Source organism: Ailuropoda melanoleuca, chromosome 6, assembly GCF_002007445.2.
Source record: "Ailuropoda melanoleuca isolate Jingjing chromosome 6, ASM200744v2, whole genome shotgun sequence".
Lineage (NCBI taxonomy): Eukaryota > Metazoa > Chordata > Mammalia > Carnivora > Ursidae > Ailuropoda > Ailuropoda melanoleuca.
The window spans coordinates 99,856,350-99,870,962 of record NC_048223.1 but is presented as its reverse complement, the minus strand read 5'-3'; the positions used below and the strand labels follow the sequence as shown (position 1 = coordinate 99,870,962).

Sequence of the window (14,613 nt, the reverse complement as noted above, 5' to 3'; positions counted from 1 at the left end):
AGAAGGGGGGAGTTATGGGGCCAATACCCCAGATTCTTACTCTCAGATGGGACGACACTGAGACAGCCTCTATACTAGCTTGAGAAATCCCAAAGGATCCGCGCCCCTATTGTCCGCAGCAATAGCTGCTTATCAACACACCCCGCACTGGCTCCCTTTCCTCTGTCTCAGCTGCTCACCCCTCTCTGGGTACTTTTAGGGATCACCAGCAGGGGACTCCTTCTGGGGCACCCAACTGGGTACCCTGTCTTTACACCGCTATGTGGCATTACTGTGTGTGCCTCTCTTTCTCACTAGATGCAAGTGACTTAAAAGAAGAGACTGGTCTGCTTCATCTTTTTATCCTCAATGTTTCGTTCTGTAAATGTTTGTTGAATGAATGAATGAGTCAAGGATTGGGTCAAAGGATGGAGCCAATAATATCATCCAGCACTTACTAAGCTCTTCCCTCACTAGTCTCAATATCAGAAACAAGGAATTCTGTCTCAGGGCTTAGAAAGAAAACAAATACCTATAATAACTGAATTGACCAGATGTGGCCAAATCTTGCTTACACACACTCACGGTTAGCTCCCCTCCTGCACGGGCTGCTCCCAGGAGCCCTGCATGTCTCCCGCAGCTCTGGCCTCTGGGAATTCATCACGCTGGGTAGGACAGCAGCTTCTGCTGTATATAACAGCAAACGCTTCCTTCTCCTCATGCCAACTCTTCAGGCCTCCTCTCTCTCTTCTGTTCTTTGCATTTAAAAAAACTGGCTGACTATTTTTCTTGAATTTTCTGCAGTGTTGCCTTTCTTCCTGACTTTTTTACTTTCTCAGTGCTAAAAGAAAGGAAAGAACATGAATCTGTAAGAATTGTGTCCAAAAAACTGAAGCTAGAGAAGGAACCAGTTCTCCAGGAAAAGCTAAAAGGAGCCAAAAGGACACAATAGCCCTGTTTGGAGGAGAACAGCAAGGAAAGGCTAAACCCACTGGTGGTGGAAAATTCGGAATGTACAGGTAACAGAGGCAAGGAGGTCAAGCTATTCCACGTCCTTCTCCAGTCTTCATGAAGGTGTTCAAACTCGGAATCATATGATAATCAATATAAGAATGTATAGAATCTCAACAGAAGGAAAGCCCCTAAGCAATGTACAGCAACGTCGTATCACACAAATTCAACTATTGGCATTCGGGGAAAGAGAGAAACAAAGAGACAGAGAGAAAATGAGCAAGCACTTACAATTCAAAGAGTCTAGCACATTCTACCTGCCTTTCCAGTCACTGAGCCCATGTCCCAGTTGGAACATGAGATGGGAGATAATAAGATAATTGCTGATATTAACTGAAATACTTATTATGCGCCAGGTGCTAGTCTAAGGGCCTCGCATACATGAATAAATTCTGTCTTTAGTGCAACCCTATGAGGCAGGTGCTATTATTATCCCATTTCACAGGTGAAGAAACTAATGTATAGAGAGGTTGAGTAACTTGCCTATAGTCATATAGCAAGTAAGTAAGTGATGGAACCAGGGTTCAAAATGAGACAATCTGGCTCCAGCAGTCACTAGCGTCAGCTCCCAAATGCCTCCTACAGGCAAAGCATCTAGCCGACTAAGAGTGATTTGGGTGTTCAGAGATTCATATTCTCCATACTGCAGGGCTCCTAATGTAGACAAACCAATTCCTTGGGTGCACAGCTAAAGAATCAGTGGTTTGTTGCAATGCCGAGGACATTCAAGGAAACTTCCAATGATATGTCACTTTCGGCTTTCTCTGCTGACTTGAGAATGTAACCCTCATGCCAGATGTGAACTCTCCGTGCGTGCGATGTGTCTAGGTCCCTAGACCTACATGGAAAATCTCCCAGACAGCTGAAAGAATTTGCAGATCTCAGAACCACCATCCAAATCTTTGAGAAATCAGGAAAAGTAGGACACACCACCCTATTTCAAATGAGAAACTATTTGGGCTCATTTTCAAAAAGATTGAACTTGTTTCTGGAAATGATAGTCATGTACACAGGTTGTTAATATCAATTGCTGCTAGTTTTTTAGAAGACATTATCCGGAAGATGGACTCATTCGCTCACTCCACAAATATTTATTTGGTACCTGTTACAGGTCAGGCCCTGTTTGTCACACTAGGGATGCAGCAGGAACAGAAGAGATAAAATCCATGTCTTCCTAAACTTACATCCCACTAGGAGACTGCCGATTAATAAATAAACATAAGAATAATTTCAGGTGGTAATGAATGTTATTCAGTAACTAAGGCAGGGTAGAGGGACAGCAAGCGACAAGTCGTGGCAGGGAGTGGGTTTTAAGTCTCCCAGCACAACTGCCAGTTGAACAGAGACTGGATGAAGTGGGGAAGCAAGCCACAGGGAGGTCTGCAGGAATGCACATGGGTGATAGCCCTAAGACAGGAGCCTTGTGGGTTCAGGTAATAGCAAGGAGGTCAGAGTGACCAGAGAGAAAAGTGCAAGAGTCCATGTGAGTCGTGAGAGGTAGCCACGTGTCAGGCCATGCAGGGTCCTATAAGCCACTGTGAGGACCTCGGCTTCACTTCTGAGCATGATAGGAAGCCATGGAGGATTTGGAGTGGGACAGTAATGTGATCTGATTTGGTTTTTATTTATTTTTATTTTTTAATTTTTAAAAAGGTTTTTATTTATTTATTTGACAGACAGAGGGAGAGCACAAGGCAGAGGGAGAGGGAGAAACAGACTCCTCACTGAGCAGGGAGCCCAATGCGGGGCTCTATCCCGGGACACCGAGATCATGACCTGAGCTGAAGGTAGACGCTCAACCGACTGAGCCCCCAGGGGCCCCCTGATTTGATTTGTAAAGATATAACTCCGGCTGCTGTGTAGACATAAGGACAAGCCAGCTCTGCTCTCTTCATCGGAAGTAACTACCTTTTCCTCCATACTTGCACAATATCTAGACCATGTTTGGATGGTATCCTTGGCGTGTGTGTGTGTGTGTGTGTGTGTGTGTGTGTGTATGTCCTCCCCTGCCCCCACAAGAGTGTCATTTCCTTGGAGACAAAAATCTGAGCTTACTTGTCCTTGTCCCTCCACCGTGATTGTCCCACTGGACCATGAATATCCACTGGCACACATAGCCCCACGCTCACACAATGCCTGGAAGACCACTGAGCAAGTGAAACGCTCAATAACTCTGAAAAATGACTCACAGTACAAGGAGGCAGGTTTCAACTGAAAAGGAGGAACTCTTGAACAGGGTCAAAAAATGGGACCTGCCTTCAAAATCACAAAGTTTTCTCTAGTGAAGCTCCTCAAGACCTCCATCGTCTGCAGGGCATGGTGTAGCCTGGCAATGTAAATGGTCAGACGGGGGTGATTGTGCCTTTTCAAGGATCTTCAGAACTCTGAGCTTCCATAATTCAAAGAATAATTATTAAATCATGAAGATTAACAGGAGTTGGTCCATACGAGAGTCTGCACAACTTACCACTCAACAAGTCATGCCTCGAGACACCTTGATGCCCCTTGTCAACTTGGTGAACTCCTTTTCGTCTATCAAGACTTTTACCTACCTGTCCCTCTATGTTGGTTTGTACCCTGTGTGTGTTCTGGGCACCACAATTTGAGAGGAAGGTAAACAAATTGGGCATGACCACAGGAGGCTAACCAGAGAATGAGAGGTCTGAAAACAAAATCTATAAGGAACAGCTAGAAGCACTTAGAAGAATTCCTCTAGAAAAACACAAAAACAAAAACAAAACTAAGGAGGGAGGGAGGAGCTACAGAAGGCCAACCATCTTCAGGGAGTGGAAGAGCTGTCGTGTCCCAGGGGAGAACCACACCACGTGCCGTCCATAAGGCAAGTCCAGGGCCAGTGGGAGGAATGACAAGGAGGCCGATTTTGGAACTGCTTAAAGAAGCCCCTTCTCAACACCTAACCAAGGCCTTTCCTGCAGTAAGTATGCGGTGTTTTAACTGAATTGGAAGTTCAACAATTCGAGCTATCCAACAACCACATAGGCTCACCAAGCCTCTTGAGCAGCCCTCCAGAAAGCTGTAGAGGGGAGACCTACCAGAATGACATGAGGCTGAATTAAATCAGGGGAGGTGAAAAGCTTTCACATTAAGTCCCAGCCATAAACGTTTGGCAGTGGCTGCCTCCAACACTGGTGAGAGCATTTTGAGGCTGCATCTCTGCTCAGCAAGCACGGATGTCAGGGGGCAATGTCTGCTGTGGGTAGAGAGCAGGAATGGCAGCAAGAATGGCAGCCCAAATATCAAAGGACTCTTTTGACCCTTCAATCGTATGTTCCTCTGCTAGAGGCTCGTATATCCGGTGGCCCCGGTACAATTGCAAGTATGAAGGTCCAGAAAGTGTCCTCCGGTCTCCCAAACAGGTGCACACTGTTGTCTTCGGCAGAGTCCGCATGGCGCCTCCAACCATGCGCCCCATGGCTTTCAGATCTGCTCAGAGACCTGGGGCAGCTGGCATTGATTCTGTTTGTTTCCTTACAAAGAACAGTATTGATCTACCGTGCCGTGAAACCTGCTCCTGGGTCGCCCGGTTCCAACAAGCTATTCCCTTGTCTTTGGCAGCCATTTCCAAGTCCGCTAGACACTCGCCTTCTATTTGGCTCAGCCGGCAGCTAACGCTCCGCTCGTGCTGGGCACCACCAGCAGCCCCCAGTCGAATCAGTGTTTAGAACTACTACTTTTCCGCCTTCCAACAAAGCCACATTGAACACCTGCCTCTCCGGAGCCAGGAACAGCACGGGCACACGGCATACGGCTGGCTCCAAACCCCAGTCTCATGCAGACAGCAGAGAAGCAGATAAATCACTGAGGCTGATGGAGGCAACTGTGGCAAACAAAAGTAAAATTGGGGCTGGGCGACGGCAGAGGGGGGCGGCCACACTCTGCTGGCAGGTGGGCTGGGGTTGCCGGCTGATGGAGGCTCAGAAGAGGAGGGCAGTGGGTCTGGGAGAGTAAGTCCACATCTCTCCTACAGTAATTAGTACAATGTTACAGTTTGGAAGTCGTCTCGAACAACTTGACAAGAGTTCCAAAGATTGGTCAACAAAGTGTGAAATCAGGGCCGGGGCTGGACATGTTGGGAGGAAGATAAAGTCTGGCGTTTCCCTTCCATCTGGACCCTCTCCCTCAAACCTGGACACACTTCCTCAGGCCCAGGAAACCATCTCTTCCTCAGCCTACACAGAAGAGGGCTCTCTGAGACCTCACGCTTCCCCTTCAAACACAGGGTTTGTCCATTTAGGGCTCCTCTTGGGCCCTACCTCATGCCAATGTTGCCAAGCTCCAGAACACTCAGGCTCCAGCCATCAGAACTGATCTTCCCCGCCATGCTCGTAGCAGCATTATTTACAATAGCCCCAAAGTGAAAACTCAAAATGTGGTACAGGCACATACAATGGAATATTGTAAGCCATAGAAAGGAAGGAAAGTCTGACACACGCTACGGCACGAGTGAACTTTGAGGACTTATGCTAAGGGAAATAAGCCACTCCCCAAAAGACAAATACCGTAGGATTTCCCTAACATGAGTATCTAGTCAAATTCATAGAAACAGAAAGTAGAATGGTGTTGCCAGGGCTGGGGGAGGGGAGAATAGAAAGTTGTTGTTTAATGTGTACAGAGGTTCAGTTTTGCGAGACAAAAAAGTTCTGGAGACTAGTTACACAACAATGTGAGTGTACTTAATACTATTGAACTGTAGCTTAAAATGGAAAACATGATACCTTTTGTACTTTGTGTATTTTGCCACAATTCAACATTTTTGTTCCTTAAGTAAGCTCCACATCCAGTGCGGAGCCCAACACGGGGCTCAAACTCACCACCCCAAGATCACGACCTGAGCCAAGATCAAAAGTCAGATGCCCAACCAACTGAGGCACCCAGGCACCCCTCAACATTTAAAAAAAAAATTTAAAGATTTTATTTATTTATTTGAGAGAGAGAGAGCACAAGCAGTGTCAAGGGAGCAGGAGAGGCAGACTCCCCACTGAGCAGGGAGTCCAATGAGGGGCTCCATCCCAGGACCCTGGGATCACGACCGGAGTGGAAGGCAGACGCTTAACCGATCGAGCCACCCAGCTGCCCCCTCAACATTTTTTGAGTTACAAATACAAAATGAAATGAAAAAAACCCACAAAACACTCCCAACCTTCCCCTTGTGGGACCCTCCAGAACTAAGCACAAGCTTCTGAAGGGAACTGGCCTTACCTGTCCTTTCATCTCACTGTCTCTGATTCTGTGATATCTGCCGGGACACACTGGTTCAGTCCACAAATTGATGGTTCTAAATGGATGATAACGGCATAAAGTGATACTTCTCCCAGTTTGTGCACCGTAACTGGAATCTTCTGGCAATCATTCCTGGAAGCCAAGGGTCATATGTAGCAGAGAGCATTTAGGAACTGTGATGGTCCATGCAGAGAGGTTTCGGGGACCTCATTGGACTGGAAGTTCTGGGAGAGAAAGTCAGTGTTTTTCACCACTGCTGTCAAAATTCAGGAAAAAACAGAATTAAAACCAACACATCACCAAAGTAGTCATTAGTAGAAGTTGGTCATGCACACACCGAAAAGGTAGTTTGCAAACTGGGAGCACTCAAACCAGAACATGGAATGGGGCCCAGGGGAATATCATTATAAAGCAGTGTTTATAGTGAGAAAACAGTGACTGTTTATTCTTCACAGGGACTGGTTATAATGTCAGGATTTTCTTACATGCTAGGGAAAGTGGTCAGTGGTTACCTCCCATCAACCTTGGGAAACAGCTTAAGTTTTGCTTATAATTTACAGAGGCATAAGCAAGCAATGACCTAGGTCAAGTTAGTCTTGCAAAATAAGCTAAACTGAGCTTTGTTTATATGACTCAACTGGTTTTGTCTGCTCAGAGAATTTTCAAAGCTGGTCTCTGTTTAATTTTTATTTTAACAATTCTCCCCTTTTGGTCACGCTCTCAGCAGTCTGAGTAGAGCACTGCTCTCGGTTAACAGCCCTGATGAAATCAGATGGAAGAGTCACACATTCAGTGTTTCCCCGAGTTCAGTTGTCAGGCCAGAGGACCACGAGGCCGCTATCTTCATCATTTGTGGTTATTGTTGATTTTATCCAGTTCTCTGAGCCTGATGGATCCCATTTGGCATTCGAGTGGCTGCCGCTGGGCATTTAAACCCTCGAGAGTATGTAACACACTAGAGAGGTTAATATGATGACCATGAGGAGAACAAGAGCCAAGGATTGAGAAATTCCCCCAGAGCAGAGATTCCCCGGGAGCCAAGATTTAACCAATTAAATAATTCAAACAGGTTATAATTTTTTAAAAAGTTATTTACCTAGGCACAACACGACACGTTAGCAGACACGTATCCTCGTGACTACTCAGGACAAGATGAACGTGAGGACGTTTTCTTTCGGGAGGTCCTGTCAGGCAAGCTTGACCTCAGGCTTCAACATGATATGAGCAATCAGGTGATTTAATGAGAGGCATTTCCGTGGGAATGTAAGAAAAACGAAGGTTAATAGTTTGAGAAAATTATAAATTCAGTTTCTGAGTTTGGACAGCTGCCAGTGGAGAAGATTTCTAGATGTTGAGTTCTAAGCATCTTCAGATGGAGTGAGGGCAGGCAGTGGCAATCTGACGAATTTTCCTGGTTTGTAGCGTGAATGTCTCCGGTGAACTTTCTGAACAGCCACATAGCCACAGGCATGAAAATTGTCCACACATGAGCTGTTGCAGTGATTTCCCTGAAGTTTACATTAAGCCATCCAGCTCTGGCTTGCATGGTTTCAGGAAAAGGACAGTTTTTGTTTCATAGTGATTCCAAGTCCAAAGAGTGGGAGAAAATTGGCAACGTTAGTTTGGAGAGTTCCAGCCAAATGTTAGAGGAAACTGGAAGAATTCAGGATCCAGTCCAGTATTCGGCTAGAAAACAAAACCTCAAAATAATTAGCAGCAATCGAATCTGATATTCACAAAGGCACGTTACTGAAACATAATTTTTCTCTCTATAATCATCCCCGTTCCTATCAAAGATAACCAAAGTAAGGCTACTTTCTTTGCAAATTAAGTCTAGTTTCAAGAAACTTGGCCTGATTATTGACATAAGTGCAGCAAGAATAGCGACTGAACATATAGGCTCTTTCAAATCTGCTTTGCTAGAACTTTTCATAAGGGATCTCAGATTGGACTTTCAAAAGCTTCTCAAGGCTTGGAAGCCAAGCCAAGGACTTGTCCAATTGTGTCTTGTAACAAGGAGAAGAGATTCTTTTTGAGCTTACGTGAATACCTATATTGTCATGAAAAAATAAGAATATTTAATGAGAGTTTCAGAATTCTGGAGGGATCGCATAGGGAGAAAAATATCAATGTTTCAACCTTTGTCACAAAGATAGACTTTACCGAATTGCTATAAGGTATAGACAGTTTAAAGAGAGGAGGAAAAGCTCCTTTAAAACTGGAAAACAATACGTTAAAAGACTAGTAATGTTTTGAATAAAGTCTTAAAATTATAATCATGTTCATCAGTTCATTCAATGTTATGCAATTAATTCTTGTTTTTGCTTCATCTTGGATTAATAGCTTTATGAATCAATCTGTTTTCCATAAAAGTTTTAGAGATTCTCGCCCAATTTAGTGCATGATTTTAAAGTTATCAGAAACCTGCCTTTTAGAATACTTGTCAGGGTCTTTTCCCTGGATCTTTTTGAACATGAAGCATGTTTGCAGGAACATTTCTGCAAAAGCATCAGAGCAAAGCTGTCTGTAAATGACAAAAGACTTAAAAATGGCTGTGGTTAGAGATCTGATGAGAGCTCACACACACACACACACACACACACACACACACACACGATGCCACTGGCAACTAAATTTGGATGTTTTTGTGATGCACGATATTTTAAAGTAATAGCTAGAATTATGATTGAAAACATTATACTAGGACATTTCAGATTTTTAAGGATTTCATACAAATCCATACCTAAAGAAAGTTTAGCATCACTTCTCATTTGACAATGCTTCCCATGAAATTTAACATATACAAACATTTACATAGCTGTAAAAAACAGTTCTTTCAATAGAGAAGACTAATTTTTCTTAAGTAATCAAAAACCCCATAAAGACAAAACATAGAATTTTTGTTTTCTAGGCAGATTACATCAAAGGTAAAGAAACTTTGTTCACGATTTTTTATTATGAGCAGACCAATAATCCCAAAGTTTTTGATTTTAACAAAGAGAAAATCAAATTCTGATTTTTCACCTGTGTACTTTTGATATTAAATTCTCCTTTTTTCCTTTTAACTCAAATAAATCTCTTCCAGTCTTAGTTTGACTCACATAAAATTCCTTTCCCAGTGTTCTTTTTCCATCAACCTTCTACAACGTTCTATACCCATTCACCTTTTGCCCTATCTTTTCCCCTTATTCTGGAATGAACATTTTACTTAAGGACAAAATTACTTTCTTTTTCCCTTTACAAAAAAAAAAAAAAATCCTACATCCTTTCTATCTTTCCTTATCCAAAACAAAACAAAACAAATAAAATATATTCTATTTTCTCTACCTCCTTTTCATATATAGTCATTGTCTTTTACCCTTACTATTTCTAGTGGTTTTAATTACATATATTAATTAGAACTCTTAATTATGAGAATCCTTAGTTCCTAGTGAAAACTCAGAAGTAAGCAATTGTGGATTGGTAAGTTTATAAATACATTTCATAATTTCTGCAAATATATTTTTCCTCATAATAAACTTTTCAATGTAGCACAAAACATGTTTATTAATAGGCCCCAATATTTTTGTCTCTGTGTAAAATAATTAAAAAACTGAAAGTAGCTAAACTTAAACTTATGTTTAGCTTTTAATGCTTCTCATATTTGGAAACAATTTAGAAATTTAATGAATATTCATTATTTAACAATTATTCTCTAATGAGATATTAAACAACGAACCATCCTCTTAAGTTATTTTTCTTGTTAACAAATTTTGAAGACATGCTGCTTCTATTAAACCAACAAACTTAAACTAGCTTTTATTTATCAAACTTTATCCAAGATCACGCGAACTTAAAAAACATTTAGGTTAGTTTCTATATTTTTGAGAATATATTTGATTTGTACAAATACTTAATTTTCTGAGCTCTTTACGAATTAATTTTGGCAATACCATCCAGAGGTAGAAAAATATCACATATCTATATCATCCATACATGGACATACATAAACATACAGACAGATCTTAGAGCTATTGTTTTAAATTTTTTAACCATGTCTCAGATAAAAGACTTAAAAGAATAGTTGTATCCAAATTGTGTTGCTGGTAGATAGACTAAGTTAAGTTTACTTATTCTGATGACCAAAGAGTTTTCACTAAAGATTTTTTATCTGCATGCTGTCAAGATCCATCTAAAGCTGTTTTTGAGGGGCGCCTGGGTGGCACAGCGGTTAAGCATCTGCCTTCGGCTCAGGGTGTGATCCCGGCGTTACGGGATCGAGTCCCACATCAGGCTCTTCTGCTATGAGCCTGCTTCTTCCTCTCCCACTCCCCCTGCTTATGTTCCCTCTCTCTCTGGCTGTCTCTATCTCTGTCAAATAAATAAATAAAATCTTTAAAAAAAAAAAAAAAGCTGTTTTTGAGTCATTTTGTCTTTTAGAAGCTTCTGCAAAACAATCAAAGAATACATTTCCTTGTCTCTGTGGTTTGGAATCTCTCTTTTAAGGATGCCCCTTAAGATAAGCTTATCTAAGTTAAAGTTTCCCCAAAACAGCCACTACAATTCCAAAAATTCACCCATTTTCCAAAAAGGCACAAGAATTTGGCCCACAGACCAGGTGGAACCCATCTCTGCTTTTAGACTTTCTAAGATGTCTTAACTATGAAAGGACCTGTTTTTCAACGGCAGTTCCAAAACACAGAAAATCACGTGCCCCCCACACTTTTAAACTGAGTAGGGTGACTTACCAAGGAGCTTCAACAAATAAAATGCACAAATCCCAGGGGCAACAAGACAGCACGGAGCTCAATGGGCTCTGTGGGTACCAGCACCTGTTCGCCCGAGGGCCTCAGAGTCATCGGGGTCTTCTTTGAATTCCACTTCTCACACCATGAAATGTCAAAGTTCAGAAATAACACAAGCAATACCAATGAATCACCAAAGTAGTCATTAGTAGAAGTTGATCGTGCACACACCAAAAAGGTAGTTTGCAAACTGGGAGCACTCGAGCCGAAACATGCACTGGGGCTCAGGGGTCTATCGTTACAAAGTAGCGTATATAGTGAGAAAGCAGTGACTGTTTATTCTTCACAGGGATTGGTCAGGATTTTCTTACAAGCTAGGGAAGTAGTCAGTGGTTACCTCCCATCAACCTTGGGAAACAGCTTAAGTTTTGCTTATAATTTTCAAAGGCATAAGCAAGCAATGACCCGGGTCACGTTAGTCTTGCAAAATAAGCTAAACTGAGCTTTGTTTGTATGACTCAACTGGTTTTGTCTGCTCAGGAAATTTTCTAAGCTGGTCTTCATTTGTTTTTTATTTTTAATGTTTTTTAAAGATTTTATTTATTTGTTTTAAAGAGAGAGTGCATGAGTGGGGTTGGAGCAGAGGGAGAGGAACAAGCCGACTCCACGCCGACTGCAGAGCCCAAAACGGGGCTCCATCCCACTGACCCGAGATCACATCCTGACCCGAGTGGAAACCAAGAGTCAGATGCTCAACTGAGCCACCCAGGAGGCCCCATTTGCTTTTTTTTTTTTTTTTAAAACACTGCTTTACCCCAGAACTTGGTCCTGGGCCTGAGCCTTAGCGACACTCAAAATGGTTTTATCTTCCCAAAAACAGTGAATAAAGCTGGGCCCCTTAAATAACACAACGCAAGCAGTTTAAAGCAGAAAGCATCTTACGGAAAAGGGTGTATTTTCTACTTGTTCACTAAACAAGTTTTGTCTGTCGACATCCCTTCTTTTAGAGGAACTACCTCGCCCTCATTCCTGTGGTTGGTCAACCACTGCATCCTTCCCCATGGGCCACAGGGGTGGGCATAGGACCCAGGCTGAGCCAACCTTAGTACCACATCCTTTGGACTCACCAACTGCTCTGTATGCGGGCACAGGACACAAGCAGGGCCAATGAGAATCCTTCTGTGAGATCTGCATGTAGACACAAGGATAGGTTGTGAGTCCTTGTGGCTCTCAAGCAAGTAGCCACCCTTCACACCAACTAGAGAGATCCTACCTCAGAATGAAGCCACAGAAGTGGGGCCCAGAGTTGGAGAAAAAGACTGCAGTCTCACATCAGGATCATAGCCCCTGGATGCAGCACTGCTTAAAGCCAGACCCACTCTAGAACATCTCATTTATGGGAGTCAATAAATTCTTTTTTTTTTTTTCCCTTAAGCTTGTTTGACTTGGGCTTATAGACTTTGCAGGGAAGAATCCTGACAAATACAGTCTGTTCATTTCACCTTGTGTGTTTCCCATATGTATTTCATCTTATTGCCCGGACTATTTCTAAGAGTCCACAAAATGTATTCTGCACGTCTTTGTATGCAGTGCACCAGGACACAGCATACAAATCTGGGGGGAAAGATTTAGAAAAGCCAATGTTCGTCCTAAGGGATGTTCTAATAGAAGTGAAGCATTGGGAGAAGGGAAGAGTTTCGTTTAACTAGTATTTTAAAATTATCTGCTATGTGCCAGATGTGTTCACAAGTAATTGTAGTTCCTCATCTCCAACCCTGGCAATAAGGTATTCCATATGTGTGCTTTACAGATAAAATCACAGTTCAGAGGGGTTAAACAACTCGCCCAAACTACCCAGCTACTCAGGCCTCTGAGTCCAAGCTCAATGGTCTTGCTAGGGTCAAAGCCTGCCTCTAAGACAGGAGATAAGATAAGCTCAAAGCCTGGAAAAGGAAAATAGAGGAATTCATTCATGATCCATTCAGCAAATTCTTATCCAGTGTGTGCTATTCACTAACGTCTGTGAAAATACTTGTTAAACCAGGATATGCTACACACATGCAAACTTTATCGACATGGGCAAGGCCCCATGCTAGGCGCTGTAGTAGAGGGGGGAACACAATGAACAAAGCAGCCAATTCCTCGGGGGCATATGAGAGAGTAGACCTAGAAATATTATACGGCCAAGTATGATTAATGGCATAGGAGAGTTTCAAAGTGCTTTGAGAGTTCTGAGCAGGAAATGTTCACATCTGATTGAGGGAGCCGGAAAGTCTTCATCAAAAAGAAGTGTATTAGGTAAGTGCAAATGAATGTCCTGCTAATGATGTGTTTACCCAGGTGCCAATGGGATTTTGGAAAGAATGGGAAATAGAAATGAAAAAGAAAAGGAGGAAGGAAGGGCGAGAGGGCAAGAGAGAGAGAGAGAGAGAGGAAAGGAGGGAAGGGGGGAAGATGGGCAAGGGGAAGAGGGAAAGAGAAGAGAAGAAAGGAAAAGGAGAAAAGAAAGGGGGAGAGAGACAGGGAGGGGTGAGAAAGGAGGCAAGCAAGCAGACCCACAGGCCGCCAGCAGAAGCAGCAGCGTGGCCTGGGGCTGGGGCCCCGGTAGCAGGCCGTGGAGCAGGGCTGCTCTAACCTTTTGCTCCACGGACACTTCGTTAGGGCAAGCAGCCCTCCAGACTACTCACACATCCATTCCACTTACCAGTGCAAAATAATTGAAATTGTTACTTAATCCAGTAACCCCCACATCTTAGAATTGAAGGCATTTTGTAATTTTAAAATTCCAGAGGTGTTTAACGTGAATGGGAATAGGAATCACCTGGGGAGGTTGCTTCAGTGCAGACCCCCTAGCCCCTCTCTCCGAAGATTCATTTTCAGTAGTACTGGTTTGAGTCCACGGGATTTCGATTTTTAAAAGTCGCTTGGGTGACTCTGATGCAAGTGTTCTGAGGCCCACGCTTTGAGAAACACTGCAACCTGACTGTATTGTTTCACAGGTGAAAGGAGCAAGAGAGTCCCAGAGAGGTGAGGTCACACAGCTAGTTAGTGAAAGATCCAGACGCGGAACTCAGGTCTATGGACTTCTAGTCCATTGTTTTGTTTTGTTTTTTCCAATCAGCCATAATAGCTACACAGTTCAGAGATGAGCCCTCAGCTTCCAGGAACAAGCATATGGACTATGCTCGGAGAACCGTGGCTCTGAATCATCCCAGGATGCGAGAGTTCACAGCTAGCCACTCCCAGATTCGAGGGTCATAGTTAGCACTAGATAAGTATTTGTTGACTTGGCAAATCCCCAGCTAGAATCAGGAAAGAAAAAGGAAAAAAAAAGAGGCTCTAGTGACTCTGCAGGTAAGAGAATAAGACTCCTTGTCAGGCACCTTCTTACGGCATCTGCTCTCCATACGGTTGCCCTTGATTCAGGCTAATGTAGTGAGTATTTATTTAAGCACTTACGATTTTCGAGACCCTGTGCTCTGTGCTTAAGAAATATAAAAATAAAAATCTACTTTTTTATTCTGATGAGTGCCACAAGAGTAACACATTGTAGGGGTTCAAAAAAGAAATATATGTCTATTTGGGGAAATCAGAGTATACCTTATTGAGATGTCATTTGAGATGAGTCTTAAAGGACAAGCAGTATTTCAACGGGTGA

General features: G+C 42.9%; 1 long non-coding RNA gene across 2 annotated transcripts; it reads right to left on the bottom strand.

Moving 5' to 3' along the window:
* Nucleotides 1–560: 560 nt before the first annotated feature.
* LOC109489265 lies at nt 561–11,237 on the bottom strand. Of its 2 annotated transcripts, none has more exons than XR_002142210.2 (4): nt 10,959–11,237; nt 7,328–7,917; nt 6,211–6,487; nt 561–820 (listed from the first exon to the last, which is right to left on the bottom strand). It is a non-coding gene; the product is annotated as an uncharacterized LOC109489265 (long non-coding RNA). The 2 variants fall into 2 exon arrangements; XR_002142209.2 differs by having other exon boundaries at nt 6,211–6,484.
* Between the last annotated feature and the right edge of the window lie 3,376 nt (nt 11,238–14,613).